The sequence below is a fragment of the Papio anubis genome, chromosome X (assembly GCF_008728515.1).
Source record: "Papio anubis isolate 15944 chromosome X, Panubis1.0, whole genome shotgun sequence".
In the NCBI taxonomy this organism is placed as follows: domain Eukaryota; kingdom Metazoa; phylum Chordata; class Mammalia; order Primates; family Cercopithecidae; genus Papio; species Papio anubis.
In genome coordinates this window covers 129,860,546-129,880,720 of record NC_044996.1, presented here as the reverse complement: position 1 = coordinate 129,880,720, position 20,175 = coordinate 129,860,546, and the positions used below count along the sequence as shown (strand labels likewise).

General features: G+C 42.9%; 1 protein-coding gene across 11 annotated transcripts in view; it reads left to right on the top strand.

The window, feature by feature from the left end:
• CA5B (carbonic anhydrase 5B) overlaps positions 1 to 20,175 on the top strand; it is a 110,857-nt gene that overhangs the window by 19,858 nt on the left and 70,824 nt on the right. The window contains exon 1 of one of the 11 annotated variants that reach the window (XM_021933043.2): positions 11,251 to 12,204. The exons of the other annotated variants lie outside the window; for them this stretch is intronic. The gene's annotated coding sequence lies outside the window, so the exon portion shown is untranslated. Of the gene's footprint in view, positions 1 to 11,250; positions 12,205 to 20,175 lie in introns of those variants that run through there. 11 annotated transcript variants of the gene reach the window in all.

The following is a 20,175-nucleotide window of genomic DNA, read 5'->3' as shown; positions in this document are numbered from 1 at the left end:
GCCAAGTACTTAGTTTATCTTTCTAAGAACTCTCTGATGGCAATATTATTGTCTCCATTTTTCAGATGAAGAAAGTGAAGCTCAACGAGGTTAAGTGCTTTCCTGCTAGGTCACACAGCTAGCTAATGGAGGACTGGGGTTAAAAATCCATAGGCCACACTCTCATGGGGCCACTGAGTTCTTGCAGGTTCGGCAGCTGCAGGCTTCCTGCATGCTCCCAACTTTAATCTGCACTGGAGGCTGAGTGTTTTAATTGCCTGGGATTTGTTTTAATCAGGTATAGTAAGACATGCAGACATGGGAATGACTATCATGAAGGAAGAAGTTGATCCTATTCCCAGATTCCTAGAAGCTGGAGACATGACACACCGTGCAGGGCCACATGAGGAAGTACCAGGGTTGGTTGAAAGGCAGAGAAAGTAAGGGGAAAATGCGGGCAAGAGCTTTTATTGTGTTTTCAGTGGGAAGGAACAGGCGAGGCAGGGTATACAGGCTTGGGATTGGCTACTTCGAATAATTTCAGAGTGTTCTGTGGCCTAGGGGGCTGTCCCCACTTGGCTGATACCTGACCGTGGGGTGATTGGTGCAGGAGAACAGTGGCCCTGATGTAAGAGCCTGATAAAGTAGATGGTGGGGCTGTAAGCTCTGGATTGCCCATGAAGGGCGCTCTTGCAGCTGTCTGTTCTCTCTGGGAATTAGCCAACCTTGGGAGGGACAGTGCTTGTGGTGTCCCCAGTTGTCAAAGCATTAAATACAAAAGCTATTAATAGAAAACGTGCTTTATATACTGAGGCTCCTGGAACATGCCCTTGAGGACTTAGGGGTCTGTGCCGAAAGCCTGGCCTTCATGTGCTGTAGCCTGTTTGAAGAGCTTCAGCCTCCAGGGTCCCTGTGGGCCAAGGCTTAGAAAGGCCGGGGGAGGTGAGTGGAGCAGGAGCACCTTTCCCTGTGGACTGCAGGCACAACTTCAGACAGCCTGCTCGTGTGTTCTGTGTCCAGTTTAATTCGGCGACGTTTATAACATTCTAAATTGCCAGTTTCAGCAGTTTCAGACTGTGATTTGTTTTTAGATAATCACCAGATGGTCATTTTTAATTCATATTTCATTCCAATTCTACAGTGAGATGTCCGTTGTTTTTAATGTTTTCTCATTTGTTGTTGTTTAGCTAGGCAAACATCATAAAGAGCTATAGAAATTGGTGGATTCCATGCCATCAACTAAGCGTGGGGTAGTATTTTTCCTAAATTGCCTGAAATATATTTTATGTTTCAATCTCAAGAGTGGCGACATTACCAAGGCACTTTGAATTGGGAAGTTTAACTAGGGGAACTGTATTCCGGTTCTCTTTGAACATTGCCTTAGAAGGAGACCTGTAATTTATGAATGACCCTGGCCCTGGGTCACATTGCAGGTGACAGAGGTGATCATGTGGGTGGGCCAATGAGCTTCCTGGTTTTGCTGCAGTGCTGCTGAGGACTTGGGGACTCAGGAACATATTGCTGTCCCCTCCTCTGTTCCTGACACTGCTTCCTTCTAAGTCCTTGTGAACACACCCAGAGCAGCCTTCTTTTCTGTGGCTGCCACCCACAGGCAGGGAGCAGAGAGCAGTTCTACAGAAACTTGCCTTGTCCAGCTGCAAAGAACAATGACCCACATCCTTCAGGTTGGATGCCTTTGTCCAGCCCCCTCAGATTATTTCTTCTATATTCAGAATCTCAAAGGGCTGTGCTCTGGAGGCCCATATATTCTCTCCTCCCTTTCTTCCCCCACTGTATCCTTCTGGTCCCCACCTCTTTCCCCCTCTTTTCCTCTCCATTTCCCTCTTTCTTCCTCTCTCCCCTTTTAGTACAGAATTCTGGCTCCTCCTGATCTGCATTTCATTTTTTTGTTTCTGTCAACTTTTACTTTAGATACAGGGGGTACCATGTGCAGGTTTGTTACATAAGTATGTTGCATGATGCTAAGGTTTAGGGTACAGATTCCATCACTCAGGTAATGAGCACAGTACCCAATGGGTAGTTTTTTAACCCACCCCTCTCTCCAGTAACCCCCAATGTCTATTGTTCCCATCTTTATATCTGTGTGCTGAATGTTTAGTTCTCTCAAGAACATGCAGCACTTGGTTTTCTGTTCCTGCATTAATTCGCTTAGGATAATGGCTTCCAGCTGCATCCATGTTGCTGCAAAGGACATGATTTCATTTTTTTATGGCTGTGTAGTATTCCATAGTGTATATATTATCACATTTTCTTTATCCAGTCCACCACTGATGGGCACCTAGGTTGATTCTATGTCTTTGCTGTTGTGAATAGTGTGACAGTGAACATATGAGTGCCTGTGTCTTTTTGGCAAAATGATTTATTTTCCTTTGGGTTTATATGCAATAATGGTATTGCTGCATTGAATGGTAGCTCTGTTTTTAGTTATTTGAGAAATCTCCAAACTATTTTTCACAGTGGCTGAACTAATTTACATTCCCACCAACAGTGTATATGCATTCCCTTTTTTCCACAGCCTCACCAACATCTGTTGTTTTTTGACTTTTTATTAATGGCCATTCTGACTGTTGTAAGATGGTATCTCATTGCGGTTTTGATTTGCACTTTTCTGATGATTAGTGATGATGAGCATTTTTCATGTTTGTTGGCCACTTGTATGTCTTGAGAAGTGTCTGCTCATGTCCTTTGCCCATTTTTTAATGGGGTTATTTGTTTTTCTGCATTTCATTTTAAAAGGAAAATTCTCAGTCTCCCTTGAAGAAGTGAAGCCTCCTTCTTTATGCGCTGGCCACTGTCTAATACCTCCCAACAATACTTAGAGGAGACTACCTGCTGGAGCCTCACTAGAATTGAGGGATCAAATGGTTTTGGTTGTTTTCCCACTGGGGAATATTAAAAATACACAGTTAATTGCAGAAACAAAGGCTGGGCATGATTCCATCCTAAGCAGCGATTCTTCAGGTAGCTGCCCAGAAGGGCCTGGAGCTCCTCTGGACCACTGCTGATCTCCACATACTCCCTGAGAACCATCACCTCGTCGTCTGATTCCTGAATGGTTTTCACCACTAAATAATGACTCAGTAACCCAATCTCTTGGCCAGGATGCTCTCATGGAATTTGGGTCATTTGGCACTTCCTGCCTGGTGCCCACCTGTCTAGATTACTGGACCCAAGTAGGTCCAGTATCTCCCTGGTCCAGCCCTGTCTGAGTCCATCACCTGGATCATTAAGAAGCAGCCAGTAGAGGTTGATCATGATCAGGTACATTGTCTCCACAATTTTCATCTAAGGAAATACTTGTCTCCCTTTTTAAAACAAAGCTGGGCTCAGATGTGGCATCAGTTTTAACATCTTGTAATACTTATGCATTTTTATTGAAGTGTACAAATGTCTTATCTCAGTTTGGACATGAATTTAGAGGTATTTCAAATCAGCGAGAGAAGAGTTAAAGTGACATGTTTTTATTATACATGCATTGTGTAGATTCTCTATGAAAATTAATACCCTTTTAAATAAAAAAAAGAAGGCTGGAAATGGGGGTATTCAAAACCCTTTAAAATCCTTAAGGGAGTTTTGCTATAGAATCTCAGGATAAAGACAGACTCCAGCAATATTCATCCAGAAATTTTCATGTAAGTCAGTTGTTTGAAACTTGGAATTTATTTTTCTCTTAGAAACTAAATCTAAGTGGTGGTCACTGCATCAGCACACAAAATCCTGTTTAATTCATAAACTAAACTGTAATAATAACTGCGTATACTTGTTCATATTGGATTTTTATTGACTAACAGCTTCCAACCTCTTTTTTATGCAGCCAGGATAACATTCATACCAAAACCTATCAAAGATTAGACCATCCTACCCCCCAAAAATAACAATAGGCCAATATCTCTAAAAAATATGTAACAATAACAAAAAAAAGCTAAATAAAATACTAGAAATAGAATCTAGTAGTGCATTAGAAGAAATACATACTTTGTCCAGGTAGGGTTTATTCCAGTAATCCAAAGGTGGTTCAGTACTAAGAATGATATACTTATGATTAATGGATTTCATCCTGTCAACAAATCTATATGATCATTTCCATAGATTTCCTAAAATACATTAGATAAAACCCACCATCCCTGTAAAAAAATTTTTTTTAATAAAACAGAAATGGAGAATTCCCTAACTGGATGAAGTAGATTTATCTCAGCTCAAAAATAAATAGTATGTTTAATGTGGAAAGGATATCATTAACTCCATGATTATTAGCATACTAAAAACTAAATTTAATTGAATTAACCTCTGGCAGGAGCCAATAAAGTTAGACCAAAAAAGATAAAGAACATTAGAGAAACACTTAAAAACTCCTACAAAGATAATTCAGCAATTAGTGGAGTACCATGTCAGTTTATAGAAATCAATTCCTTTGACACATGTAACTCAACAATTAGAAGACATAACAGAAGAAGGAAACCTATTTATAATAGAAACTGAAAAACTAAAATGCTGTTAGTAAACAACATAAAATGTTAACAAGAAAACTATAAAACATTTCTGAGGGACGCAGAAGACTTGAATTTATAAAATTCATGCCCTGTTTTTAAATAGGAAGATATCATAAAGACACCTTTGATGTCAATTCTCCTTAAGTTGTGATTCCATAAATTTAATATGGTTTTAATAAAAATACCAACAGAATTTTAAAACTAGATATAGTACTTCTAGAGTTCATGTGGAAAAGCAAATAAGCATGAATAGCTGGAAAAATTCTAAAGGAGAAAATAAGGAATGATTAGACCCATAAGGCTTTAAAGCCACAATAATTAAATAGTATGATACTAGCACATGAATAGAAAGATAAATCAAAGGAAGAAAATAGTTCAGAAATATGGCCAAGTACATGAGAATTTACTTTATGATAAAGATAGCATCTCAGCTCAATGCAGGAAAAGATAAATCCAGTAAATGGTATTGGGGGACAACCGAGCAGGCATTTAGGAGAAAAAGTTGGACCCATCGTTCAATCCTGACAAAAATATATTCCAGATGGAACAAAACTTTAAAGGTAAAAAAATGCCATAAAAGTACAAGAGTAGGAAGATTCTTTCATACATCCAAATGGAGGAAGCTTTTCTAACTATAAATCAAAACCCAGAAGTAATCAAGAAAACAACTAGCAATTAGACTACATACAAAAATTTTAAAATCCTTTCTGATGAAAATCACCATAAACAAAAGATAGATGACATACAGGGAAAACATTTGCAACTCTGTTTACTCATTCAGCTACTATTTATTGAATGCCTACTGTATGCCAGCTACTCTTCTAGGTGTTTGAGACATCATAGTGAACAAAACGGAGAGTTAATTGCTTTAATATATAAAGAGTTTCTAGAAATCAGTTTTTAGATAATCAAGAGCAAATGGTATAAACAGACAGCTTACAGTTAAGGAAACAAGAAGCCCAATACGATGTGAAAAAATTTTCAACCTTATGAAAAGCGACGAAACAAGATGAAACTACACTGAAATACGAATTTTCACGTATCAGATTAGCAGAAACCCCAAAATTGTATTGCTCACAGTGCTTGTACAAGTGTGGAGCATAGGCAGCCTCATGTGTTACTGGTAGGTGGTAATGACACATGAATAAAGATGTAAGAGACTAAAAAGTATGTTGTTTTACTAACAGTTAATTACAATGTCAAAGGAAGATAAAATGCTAAGTTGGTACTATTGTAGTAGCTATCAGAGTGCAATTTACCAAACAGCAATTTAGCCTACACATAAACTGCAGACCTAAACAATAATACATATACATAATTATTCTTTGCCCCATTGTTTGCAAACAACCTAAATACCAGTCACCTCTATGGCATTCCTCCTCCAAAATTTGTATCCCCCATCTAAATCATGAGAAAAGACAAAACCAAACTGAAAAAGGACTTCTACAAAATACCTCACCAGCCCTCTTCAAAAGCATCAAGGTCATGAAAAACAAGGCAGAAAAACTCAAGAGTGGAGGAGACCAAGAAGGAGTAGGTTCTGGAGAAGACAAAGGACACTGGGGCAGTCTAAATAAAGTCTGGAGTTTACTTAATAGTATCAACCCAATGTTAATTTCTTAGTTTGATGAATGCATCGTGATTATATAAGATAACGTTAGAGGAAGCTGGATGCAGGGTCTCAACCTCAGCACCACTGACATTCAGGGCAGATCATTCTTGGTTATGGGGACTGTCCTGTGTATTGCAGGATGTTTAGTTGCATCCCTGCCTCGACTCACTGGATGCCCATAGTACCACCTCCCGAGGTCGTGACAACCAAAAATGTCTCCAGACATTCTCCACTGTCAATTGCAAACTCACCCCTTGTTGAACACCAAAAACACCAATGATATACATTAACCCCTAATATCAACTAACCAATAAAATGCTGTACCTCTTAGTGTATGAGAAGAAGAAACACATCTTCAATGTCTATGAGAATAGCTTTTAACTAATCAACACCTTGATTAACCAGTAGAAGGCATATTTAGTGGTGATTCACTTATGACTGCCTGTACCTCACCAGGACAAAATTGTGGTTTGTCAAGAGAGTCTTTAGTCACAAACAGAATAAACAACCACTGGCTTATGTTGCAAAAAGGATATGGGAAATTCTATAGACATTGGAAAGAAAAAATACATTAAAAGAAGTCCACACCAGGTGCAGTGGCTCATGCCTGTAATTGCAGCACTTTGGGAGGCTGAGGCGGGCAGATCACCTGATACCAGGAGTTCAAGACCAGCCTGGCCAACATGGTGAAAACCCCGTCTCTACTAAAAATACAAAAAATTAGCTGGGTGTGGTGGCGGGCGCCTGTAATCCCAGCTCCTTGGGAGGCTGAGGCAGGAGAATTGCTTGAACCTGGGAGGCGGAGGTTGCAGTGGGCCAAGATCGCGCCATTGCACTGCAGCCTGGACAAGAGCGAAACTCAGTCTCAAAAAAAAAAAAAAAAGTCTATACCCACTCTGATGCCATTATCTTGAGACATCTTAGATATGAATAAAAAGCCATTCCAATCATTATGAGAACCGTCTTTAGAAGAAAATTATACCATAGGAATATCTCTAGATTTTGAAAATCATACACCTAGAGATCATTCCATAAATAAGGAGTCAGGCAAAAAACCAAAGGAATTCGTCGACGAGTGTTAGGAATCTCATTCCCCCACAACTACTGGCTGACCCCAACCCTGCATTGCAAAACACTTGGCCCCCTCTGACCTCAAAAAGCATTTGGTGCTTCCTCGTTAAGCTCTATTCAGTGTTTTTACTATTCACCCATCTTCCTCAGTCTGGACCAAATCTATTGCCCTATCTTCACATTGGTTGCGACATTTTTGTCTCTTCCCAATTCTGGCATTCCAGAGGGTCAATAGGTTCCTTCTGCACGTGCTTTTGAGGGAAGTGTCCCCTCCCCCCAAAAATTGCTTCACACCACCTTGAACAGACTCTAAACTTAAGCACTACAGTTACTAAGCAGCCTTTGGATTCTTTGTTTTCGAAGTTAGATTTTTTCAGCTATTAGTGGAAAGTGTGCCTCACTCTACTCCAGGATTACCAATAGAAATGAAAGGACAGAAATGGCATTAGTGTTCAGAGAAGATTATCCATACATAGCTATATGAACACTGAAAATTACATGAGGGTCAACATAAAATCAGCATTACAGGTACTAAAACATAAATCCTGATGGCTTTCACCATTTACTTAAGAGCAAAATTGCAAAAAGTGATATTAACAGCAATCCTAGACGAATATGAGTAAATGATTTGTTTTTCCTTAAAAGAGCATCCAAGTGTATTGTAAGCGTTTTCACACTGATCAAAGAGAGCACCCTTCTGTCAACAGGTATCTCCGGTTTTCAGGACCTGGCAGAAATTCTTCTATGTTCTGCCTTTAAAGGTCAGGTACAAAAGTAGAGGCAGCTGCCAGGCCCCTTTGCCCAGGGCTGAGGGTCTGGGACCATGAGTGGGAAGGATTGAGGCTTGAACCTCCTTGGTCCGCCAGACAGCATGGGGCACCACCCGCCCGTTCTGCAGCTGCGCGCCGCAAAGCTCTGGCCTGGCCGTGGCCGCCTGCCCCATGCGACACTTGCTGGCCAGACCATACCTAGCACACGGCGCCTCTTGCACTTTCCGACATTTTGATGCCAAGGGTCGCTGGTCACTGAGCACTGACATTTGATCTCGGACCATGACCGCAGATTTTGGAAATTTCTGGCACCCCAGTGTCTACTGAAAGGCCCCACCCACTGCCCTGCTCTCATGGGCAGCTACCTGAGCCGCTTCCTGGGGTGACTCTGGGCCAGAAAGCTGCGCCCAGCCCAGAAGCACTGGGCCCTGCGGTCCAGGCCCTTCCTCAGCCCCCAGGTCCAGGAGAACTGCAAGGTCACCTACTTCCAAGGGAAGCACTGGGTCCGCACCCGGCCCCTCCCCACCGCTCCTCCCAGCTGGGACTACCCCCGCATCCGCATACGGAGAGAGATGGTCCCCCAGGCCTGGAGGTGCTTTCCCAACAGGCCGCCGCTGCGGAGAAACATCAGGCCTGGTTTCTCCGAGGCTCGCGTGGCTTACGTGAAGCGGTGGCTTTGGACCGCCCGCCACTCCCCCAGCCTGTCCACAGCCTGGTGACTGTGAAAATCACCCCGCCGGAGCGCAGAGGGAGCCCGACGCCCAGGCCATCTGCCTTCAAGCCTGTGATGAGAAACGGAGTGGCCCATTCCTTTGTGCCCAGGTCTAGGCCGCTGAGCAGAGGCCCCCACTCCCAGGCAGCGTTGTCTCAGTCCTCGCGGCCGCCTGCCATGCTGCAGGATGTGCGGCTGCCAGGCGCCCGGTCGCCGAGTCACCGCAGGAGCGCTGGGCCTGCGGGCAGCACTGCCCTGACGCCTCAGGTTTGCCTGCGCCTGGAAGGAGGTTCGCCAGGGTGGCCATGAGCCTCTGAGCACACCCAGCCTGCTGCCCAGCTCCAAGAGTCAGGCCCCTGCCACCACCTCCTGAACCTCCAGCCCTCAGCGCCTTCACCCTACTGACTGTGGTTCCACCCCCACACCAGCCACCGGCCCCACCAGGGCACTTTCCACCGCTCCAGCCGACCACTCAGCGAGCCCCAGGCCCACCTCTCCTCTCCCTTAAAACCCTTCCCTTTTCCTTGCCCATTCGCCCCTGCCCTCTCCCTGGGGACAGAAGGCATGCTTCTTCCCAGTTTCCCCAGTTTCTGCAATAAAATATTGGTTGTTGTTAATAATAATAGGTGTCTTTATTATAGAGATTGTCATATGCTTTCTTTCAAAGACGACACCATGGTTTCTCCAGCTTGGCACTAGTACTTGGGCCAGATAGTGCTTTCTTGTTGGTGGGGGGTGGGGGGCGGGGGACGCTGTCCTGTGCATTGCAGGGCCTTAGCAACATGCCTGGCCTCTCACCTCTAGGTGCCAGCAGCACACTCACAGTCGACTATCAACAATGGCTCCAGGCGTTGCCAAATACTCCCTGGGAGGTTAGAGAGGTCAGAAGTCATACTGGTGAAGAACCACTGAGGATCAGTGACCTCTAGTGGCAGAAACAGGCAAGCCTAGTCCCCCAAAATGTGCGGTTTTGTAATACATACCAAGACGCAGGGACAAACCAAATGAAGTGGCGCATGCTGGACAGAAAACATTTTCACCAGTTTTCTAGAATGCTTGGGGTGTGAATGATTCCTGTGGTCTGGTCTTACCAGCAATCAGGAAATGCAAAATTGTTACAAATGAGCTACTATTTTAAACTTTTCAAACTGGCAACAATTTAAAAGTTAAATAATACCAAGGGCTGGTAAAGACGCATGGAATTGGAATCCCAGGTGACGCTGTGGAAGCAAGGAGTCCAGCCACTCTGGAATGGTGTTTGGAAGTGATTCCTAGAACAGAAAATGCAGCTGCCAGAACCCCTGTGGCACACACACACAGACACTGGTGAGGATGTTCTTTGCGGCCCTCGTCATCATAGCAGAGAATTGAAACAACCCAAATGTTCATCGGTACAGGAATAAAGTAAATATAGTATAGGCTGTCGAGGGAATACTGTTCCACAGATTAAAGGAAAGAAATAAGCCAGGTGCAGTGGCTCACAACTGTAATCCCAGCCCTTTGGGAGGCTGAGGCGGGTGGATCACTTTGAGTTTAGGAGTTTGAGACCAGCTTGAACAATACGGCGAAATCCTATCTCCACAGAAAAAAGTACAAAAATTAACCGGGTCTTGGTGGTGTGCGCCTGTAGTCCCAGCTTCTCAGGAGGCTGAGGTAGGAGACTCGCTGGAGTCCAGGCGGCAGAGGTTGCAGTGAGCTGAGATCAGCCACCGTACTCCAGCCTGGGCGACAGAACAAGACTGTTTCAAAAAAAAAAAAAAAAGGGAAAGAAATAGTGCAGGGGTTTCTCAACATCAGCAGAATCAGGCCAAATAACTCAGTGTTGTGAGGATACTCTGTATTGTAGGATGTTTAACAGCAAACCTGGCATCTGTCTACCAGAGACCATTAGGACTACCAGCAGTTGTGACAATAAAAAATGGCTCCAGGCCTATAATCCCCGCAATTTGGGAGGCCAAGGCAGGCTGATCACTTGAGGCTAGGACTTCAAGACCAGCCTGTGTAACATGGTGAAACCCTGTCTCTACTAAAAATACAAAAATTAGCCAGGTGTGGTTGCACATGCCTGTAATCCCAGCTACTCAAGAGGCTGAGACACGAAAATCACTTGAACCCAGGAGGCGGAGGTTGCAGTGAACTGAAATTGTGCCACTGCGCTCCAGCCTGGGTGACAGAGCGAGACTCCGTCTTGGAAAAAAAAGAAAACCCAACCAACCAAACAAAAATGGCTCCAGGAGTTGCCAAATATCCCCTGAAGCACAAAGTCACCCGCTGGTGGCAACCACTGAGCTAAGAGCTACGTTTTTTAAAAAAAAAAGGATAAATCTAAAAAAAAAAAAGTACTTTCAAATGAAAAAGATTAGAAGTATTTTGTGCAGCACAATGCCATTTATTCAAATAATATATTTTATTACATACTATAGTGCTTATAATTTAATTCATATTTATATTTTATTTATATATTTATATAGCAATTGTTCGTTAAATATGAATTAAATTATTCATAAAATTGAGGTATTTTGAAATGTTAATATGTAATATATTCTATGTTAAGTTTCATATAAATATTTCATCATATAAATTACATAAAACATACAAGATAATATTTCTGGCATGATAGAGGAGGGCAGAAACCAGGTAAGAGGTAATTTGGATACCTTACCCATATTGTTATTTTTATCTAAAGCCTCTTTAAATACTGTTCAAACGTGAATTACATGGTATTCCCCTTTAGAGAGTCATAGAATATAGCTATAAACTAAAGCAAATTCCCTTCTCATGGAGCTTGCTGTCTAAGGGGTTGGAGACAGAAGATAAACAAGTAAATGCATACACTGCATACTGGTGGAGGGTAGGAAGGCAAGTGCTATAAAGAAAAATAGGGAGGGTCGCATTAAACTCAACCCAACTGGGGCCCCAAATACTCTCCTTGTCCCAGTTACCATGGAACGACACTCTCTTACTATGTATGCAGGTTCATCAACTGTTTCAGTGTTTTCTTTGGTGGCAACTCATACTTTAATAGAGTACCTCACAAATAAAATGAAGATATTTTATCTACTTAGAAATAAAGATTCCCATAAGATTTAAATTGTTGCTGAAAATATTAAACCTTACATTTTCAATGGAAACAGTTTCGGTTACACACAAAAAGTCCTGGGCTGAAGCTCTAAAAATCTAGCTTTTAGTCTGAAATTTTCCACTCCCCCATCTCTGGGATTGACAAGGCGTCGCAATGTGAATGAGGTACAAGAAGGGACTTGGGCTCTGTGTGCATCTATGGTGACACTTTTGGCATTTTGGGTGGGATATTCCTTGTTATGTGGGACTGTCCTGAGCCTTAGACAACATTAATTATTTCTAATCCCCACCCTCTAAATGCCATAGCACTCTGCAGTCATGGATATAGCTCCAAAACAACCCTTCGACATTTCTGGATGCTGAGGCGAGAAAGACTTCTAAATCTTTGACATTTATTTTCACACTCCACTTGCCTGCTTCTTGCCAAAAATTTTCTAACAACCATCTATAGCTACTCGTCAAGAGCTGGTAATTATTCATTCATTTATTTGGACTACATATTACTTTCTTCTTGTGAATTATTTCACTTTTAGAAATTGTATTCTTTGTATAGTTTTAGAGTTTACAGAATGATTAGTTATTTGAAATGCTGTCTTGCTCATTTGACATAGGTTTTTGTGGGCATTAACCCCAAAGCTGCTTCCCACAAGACACATCTGAGCTGTTTGTTGTATTAAAATATAATAGTGAGTGTGTGATAACACAAGTCCATAAACTGCTTGACACTCCTCCCTCCAGGAGTGAAGCTTAAGTCTCCTTCCCTGAGTATAAGGGTTTAGAGATTCCCTTCTGACAGTTACAGTTTGGAAAGGGAAATGTGGCAGGCACCACGTGATGCAAGGGATCAAGGTGAACTTAACAGTGATGTCATGTGCGTATCAGGAACCCTGACACCATATGCTGAGAAGGGCACTTCACCTCATTTTCTTCCCCAATAATCCCTATGTTCTGGCTAAATTATGAGAAAACAGCAGATAATACCCAGTTGAGAACTTTTACAAAATACCCAGCCAACCCTCTTCAGAAGCACCAAGGTCATGAAAAATAAGGAAAGACTGAGAAACACAGAGTTGGGAAGACTAAGGAGGAGGAGATCTAATCTCCTGTTGTAATGGATGCATCGTGGTTAGGTATAATAATAGCATTAGGGGAACTGGGTGAAGGGGCCAGAGCAGGCATTCACAACCTTGACATTTGGGGCTACCTCATTGCTGAGGGAACCATCCTATGCTTTGTAGGAAGTTTACCAGCATCCCTGGCCTGCACATGCCAGCAGTACATCCCTTTCACCATAACCCCCTACCTGGCCAAATTGTGAAACCCAACAGTAAGTACCTCTGTATAGTTCCAAATGTTCTGGGGTAGGGAAAGGGCACAAATTGCCCCAGGTTCAGAACCATTGTTACACAGGAACTCTGTATCTCTGCAACTATTTTTTGAATCTAAAATTATTTTAAATTATGACATATATTTGTATATGTATTGATATGGTTTGGCTTTGTGTTCCCACCGAAATCTCATCTCAAATTGTAATCCCCATGTGTCAGGGGAGAGACCTGGTGGGAGGTGATTGGATTGTGGTGGCAGTTTCCCCCATGCTATTCTCATAATAGTGAGTTCTCATGAGATCTGATGGTTTTTTGTTTGTTTTTGGTTTTTTGTTTGTTTGGCTGGAGTGCGTTGGTGTGATCTCAACTCACTGCAACCTCCGTCTCCCAGTTTCAAGCAAATCTCCTGCCTCAGCCTCTCAAGTAGCTGGGACTACAGGTGCACGCCACCATGCACGGCTAATTTCTGTATTTTTAGTAGAGACAGGGTTTCACCATGTTGGTCAGGCTGGTCTCGAACTCCTGACCTCAGGTGTTCCACCCTCCTTGGCCTCCCAAAGTGCTGAGGTTACAGGTGTGAGCCAAAACGCCCAGCCAGATCCTATGGTTTTAAAAGGGGCTCTTCCCCCTTCCCTTGCCTGTCACTATGTAAAAACGTGGCTTTGCTTCTCTCTCGCCTTCCACCATGATTGTAAGTTTCCTGAGGCTTCCCTAGCCATACGGAACTGTGAGTCAATTACCAGCATCCCTACTTCCTTTATAAAATACCCAATTTCAGGTAGTTCTTTATAGCAGTGTGAGAACGGACTAATACATGTGTATATCTATAAATTGATATATAGATGTATTTTAGCAAGAGCTAAGCAGTTATTGAAAAAGTTGCCTAGGCACTATAAATTAAACTACAGATAATGACATAAAGCACTGGATAAATTACAAGTTCTGATTGGCATCATTGATAATGACATAACAGCTAGAAATATACTTCAAAAATAATGAGATATATTCAAATGCAAGATACTGGCACCTGCCAGGTGCAGTGGCTCATGCCTGTAATCCCAACACTTTGGGAGGCTGAGGCAGGAGGATTGCTTGAGCCCAGCAGCTTGAGACCAGCCTGGGCAACACGGTGAGACCCTATCTCTACAAAAAAATTTTTTTTTAACTAGCTGGATGTGATGACATGCACCCATGGTCCCAGCTACTTGGGAGGCTGAGGCAGTGGGATTGCTCAAATCCAGGAGGTTGAGGCTATAGTGAGCCATGATTGTACCACTGCATTCCAGCCTGGGTGACAGAATAAGACCCTGTCTCAAAAAAAATTTTTTTAAATACATTGGCACCCATATGTTATAGGAATAGTCTTAGTAATTATTCAAAATTTTAAAAACTTAGCTTTTTTCTAGACATCCAGTGCACTGTCCATTGCATGACAGAGCCAAAACTTAGCTTTTTTCTGTATTCACATGTTTCATATGTTCGTTTTTATGCCATCCACTATATTAATGCCTTCAGTAGCACAATTTCTGTCATTTCTTACAGGATTGGCATTAGGAAAAAAGGTGAATGGTTTTAATTGCTTAGGGTCTTCTTTAATGGAAGAATACTAAGGTGCTGCCAAGAGAAGTAAAATCTCGGATTTTAAGAAAACAAAGTTACCTTGGGCTCAATAAATAGCAGTCATAGAAATATACCTGTAGAGATGTATTTATATTTTGTTCACATACAGGCAGTTGAACTAGGAATTAATAAGCCCACTTCCCACAGTAGCAATGTTGTGGGAAGGGGACCAGGGGAAAGCCTAGCCCTGCTCTAAAGGCAGCAAAGGCTGTATGTGAAGATGGAGACACACTGTGGGCTGGCGCTTCCTACTTGCTCGGATGATGCTTTCAGAAACTAACTGATGTCTTGGCCTCCCCAAGAGTAAGAAACCGAGGTCCAGCAAGAGCTAACACCCAGGTGTGCCAAGTCCACCATAGGAGCATCCTCCTATGGGACTGAGGCAAAAAAGAGGAAGAAATTGGGGGGATTTGGGGGGACACTGTTTTCTTGCATCCACTGCACCTCAGTAGACCACTGATTTAAGAGCCAGGATGTTAAACATGCTTCATTCACTCACAACTGTTTACTAAGAGCTAACCTTGATTCGCCAATATGGTTAGGGATATGGTTAGGAAAAGAGTTCCTACTACAGCGGCATTTAGATTCCGTGCCCCATCCCATGCAGGAATTTAGTGATGCTAAGACTCTTGAAAACCAAGACCAGAGTCTTGAGCCCACCAGAGCATTAAATACCAAAGTGGAAGCCAGTAACCCCCACGGTGGCAGAAGTTGCACATAGTTCCATGCCCTGTGTGAGAATAGACCCAGGACATGGGGAAGACAAAGAGCTTCTAGATTTCACATGGCTTGTCTGCATTCTTTGTCAGGAGGGTCTCTAATCCCTGCCCTGATTTGAACTTCATGATCTCCAAGCAAAGAGCACCTGTTTTAATTTGATCAGTTGCAGGGTCACTAGGGAGACTATCAAATACTTTGTCCATCGGCAAGAAATAGATTTCTCTGTGCCCTAGGACATGAGAACATGAGGCCCAAGTGTTTCCTGTGCAGTGAGCCCCTGTATTCCCGAAGCTTGGCCAATGTGGACCATTCAGTAAGTGACTGTGAAATGAGTGGATGGATGACAAAAGGTTAACATCTCACTGTTTCTGGAATTTTTCCCCAAGAGACCCTGTCAAACATTTAGTTGTGTAGGAGCTGCATTAATAAATAAGAGAGGGAAGAAGGAAGAGAGATTACTTCCTTGAAACTTCCCCTACCCGGATACAAATATTCAGAGACACATTATAACAAAAACTATAGTGAAAGAAGAATCCTGAATATACTGTAGATTGAGGTAGCCAAAAGAAATTGTAAACATAAAGAGAGAAAATTTGTGCTAAAAGAGAAGTCACATGAAGAACACAGCTCAGTAGTTAACTTCTTTAGCTATCAAAGGATAGACATTTCTTCTAATTATAAATTTTGTACAACTGGTGACTTCATGGTCTTTCTTCAAAATGTCACTACATTGAATGTCCTCCAAGATTTTAAGAGAATGAAAAATTAATCAATAAGCACTTACTCAGCTGGACATGTCTTTTAATAAACCAAAATACCATTGGTGTAACTAAATAGAAATCCTGCATTTTCTTTTTTTTCTTTTTTTTTTTTTTTTTTTTAGACGGAGTCTCGCGCTGTGTCACCCAGGCTGGAGTGCAGTGGCGCGATCTCGGCTCACTGCAAGCTCCGCCTCCCAGGTTCAGGCCATTCTCCTGCCTCAGCCTCCGAGTAGCTGGGACTACAGGCGCCCGCCACCACGCCCGGCTAGTTTTTTGTATTTTTAGTAGAGACGGGGTTTCACCATGTTAGCCAGGATGGTCTCGATCTCCTGACCTCGTGATCCGCCCGCCTCGGCCTCCCAAAGTGCTGGGATTACAGGCTTGAGCCACCGCGCCCGGCCAAAATCCTGCATTTTCAAGGTGTTAAATGTAGATGGGTCTGATGAATTCACTTCAGTAATCATTTTGACCAGTTGTTTTTACTGAGAAATTATATTAACTCAGACACAAGTGTCTTCTTTAAGCAAATCACGAAAAAGAGGTAAAAGTGTTTACTCCCCTTCCTCAAGTGTGGGAAGCCCTGGTCTGAAGGTTTGTCTAAGAATTGGCTCCACTGCCATTTTTCATCAATGGCGCTAGACAGGGCCAACTGCCTCCAAAGAGCAGTAAGAATTGGGCTCTTGTTTCTGGAAATCAAAAGAACTAAATAGGCGCTGGGCTGCTGTTTTACAAGCACAAGACTGTTAATCCCCTTACCGTGGATACAACAGCACATTGTTCCTGTTTAGATCACAAGATTCATCCTTGAATAATTAGGTAGAGGAAGAAATCCATTATATATCCTACACCATTTAACTCAGAAAAAGAAAGCCATGCCCGAGCTAGACCTCTACCTCTCTTGCTAAAAATGATAAATTATCTAAAAGCCAATATTTGAGTAAACTAAGCAGTTGAATTTCCCAGTTGACCTGAGAAATAGTCAGGGGCTGTAGATAAATAAGAGAAGGAAGGAGAGAGAAAATTTCCCAGTTGACCTGGGAAATGGAGTAAACTTTATAGCTTCCTTAGAAATTACTTTCAACATTGTAAAATCCTTGTGACATCGTTTTAGTAGATCTGGCCTAAATCTTATTATAATTAGTGGAAACACCCAATTTTTCAACCAACAACTGCAGAGTCGACATTTCCTATGTAAGTCCCAAGAAAACCTCAAATAGAATAACCTATGGATATTAGACCATTCTTCTATCAACTAAGTTTTTTCATCTACCATTCTACTTTGGTTTTTTTTGTTTTGTTTTTTTTTTTTTTTTTGAGACAGAGTATCACTCTTATCACCCAGGCTGGAGTGCAGAGGTGTGATCTTGGCTCGCTGAAACCTCAGCCTCCCAGGTTCAGGTGAATCTCCTGCCTCAGCCTCCTGAGTGGCTGGGATTACAGGCATGCACCACCACGCCCAGCCAATTTATATATTTTTAGTAGAGATGGGTTTTCACTCTGTTGGCCAGGCTGGTCTCAAACTCCTGACCTCAGGTGATCCGCCCGCCTTGGCCTCCCGAAGTGCTGGGATTACAGACAGGAGCCACTGCGCCCGGCCTATCTTCCATTCTACTTTTAAGGAAAAGCAGCAAATAACAAGAAAGCCATTTAATGTAAAGATTTGTAAGTAATCATTTCAAAAGAAGTGCCTTGTTGCTGTCACATTTAGTCCATCTTCATGTAATTCTTATCTGGGCCAGTTTCTTGGGCATGGGACATGTGCAGTTACACAAGCCTGTGCTCTTAAGAGGGTCTTACCCATAGTTTAATATTCTGCTGTTGTAGTCTTGAAATTCTTAATGATTTAACAAGGGGTCCTCCATTTTCATTTTGCACTGGGCCCTGCAAATTACATAACCCATCCTGATTTCTACAACTATAGAATAGCACAATGGGAATTCCATATGGATTAATAATATGTGACACTTATGGCTTTTTCTATATGCTTCCGAGTACTTCATATAAATTACTTCATTTCATTCAATGGTAAAATTCGTAGGTGCTTAACTTTTAATGAAAGACAAAGTCAGATTCACTCTAAGGACTAAAAATTATATGTAGCATTACATTTTAAAGATTTTCAAAAACATAATTTGTTGTGGAAATGAATTATTGTCATGAGGTATCCCCCACTAGATGGACTTCCTGTAGGATCAGGGGCCCTGGTCTTCTGTAGGGATGAGCAAGCTTTTCTGAAGGGCCAGGTGCTGAGTATTTCAGGCTTTTTCTGTCAGGACTACCCAACTCTGCTGTTCTAGCAAGAACGCAGCCTGTGAGCAATAGGTACTCAAATGACCAAGCCTGTATTCCAATGACACTTGGTGTGTAGACACTGAAACTGGAATCGCAGATAATTTTCAGGCATCACAAATCTTTTTCATTTTCCACCTATTTAAAAATGTAAAAATCATTGTTAGCTTGTGAGCTGTATAAAAGCAGGCAACAGGCTGGATTTGGCCCACAGGCCATGCTTTGCTGACTGCTGATCTTAGCCCTCATTTGACTCTTAGTGCCCAGCACATAGCAGGCTTTCAGTAGAGGTCACTTGATCCTGTGGCTCCAGCCACAGCAATGTAGTTCCACGGGCTGACCTCGTGGACAGCAGTGAAGGAAGAGGTTGATGTTGCTCACACTGTTCCTTTTGGGCACTCTGTCACTCCTTCTTCCTCGCCTCTTGACAGCATCTGGGGCAGATGGTGTGGCTTTCCTGTCACTTCTGGCTACTGAGGCATCCAGGCCAGTCTAACCAAAGCTGCCCTCCTGCCTCTCACCTATAGCTGCTCTCCTTCCAGCAGTTCTGGCCAAAGCAGGGACCTGAGTGGCGGGCTCCAGCCATTTGCTCTGGGCTCTACTCCCTCCCTGCCTGTGTCCCCCTCCCCCATGCTTCATTCTCCTCACTTAGGGACAGGAAAGCAAGATGATGGGGGTGTGAGATAGACAAGGAAAGGCCAAATTCTTCTTCCTGAACCAGGAACCTTGTGGTTCCCCTTGCTGTGAGGGGTCCTCTGTGGTGGTGGGCGTCCAGATGCTCTCCACTCAGAATGCTCCTGTGGAGCCTTCAGGGGCCCCTCCCGGGACCTCTGCACTGCATCTTCCCCTGACATGGGTGACATGCTCTGACCGACTTCCTCCACCCCATCTCAGCTCTGCCTCCAGGGGTGTACGCCTCCAGCCTCACTCTGCTGCCTTGCCTTGCCCTGTCTCACTTAAGGACATGGGCCCCATAGGCAGTGACTGTATCCTGTTCCCTTCCAAAACCTCTGCTTGGCCCCAGGAATATATTTAAGTGCAGACTGCTCAGAAAACTGCCCTCTCTCTCCCCAGTCACAGGTGCTCAAGCCAACCTTCCACCATGAGACTTCTTCAGCTACGAGGCAGCCGCTAGCTTCAGAGTATCTTCAAGTTTTCTGAAATATTCATAGAATAAGGAATGAGAAAAAAAATAAACAGCCAATGTCCAAGACCCCTGAATCCATCTTTGGAAAGGATAATTCTACTGTGTTAGTTTCCTACGGCTGCCATAACAAATACCACAGACTAGATGGCTTAAACAATAGAAGTTAATTTTCTCATAGTCTGGAAACTGGAAGTCTAAGAGCAAGGTATCAGCAGAGTTGGTTTCTCCTGAAGCCTCTCTTTTTGCCCTGTAATAGCTGTTCTCTCCCTGTCTTCATGTGATCTTTTTCTGTGCACATCTGTGTCCTAACCTCCTCTTCTTATTAAGACAAAAGTCAGATTGGATTAGGGCTCACCCTCATGACCCCATTTTACCTTTATTACCCTTTTGAAGACCCTATCTCCAAATACAATCACATTTTAAGGTACTGGGGTTTGGAACTTCATATGAATTTGGGAGGGTGGAGGACAAGATTCAGCTTATAACGGCTACCCTCCAGAATTTTTAATTCACTCAGTCTCACTTTGGAACCAAAAGACCTCTGAAAGGCAGATTTAAAAGCTTACCCATTTGC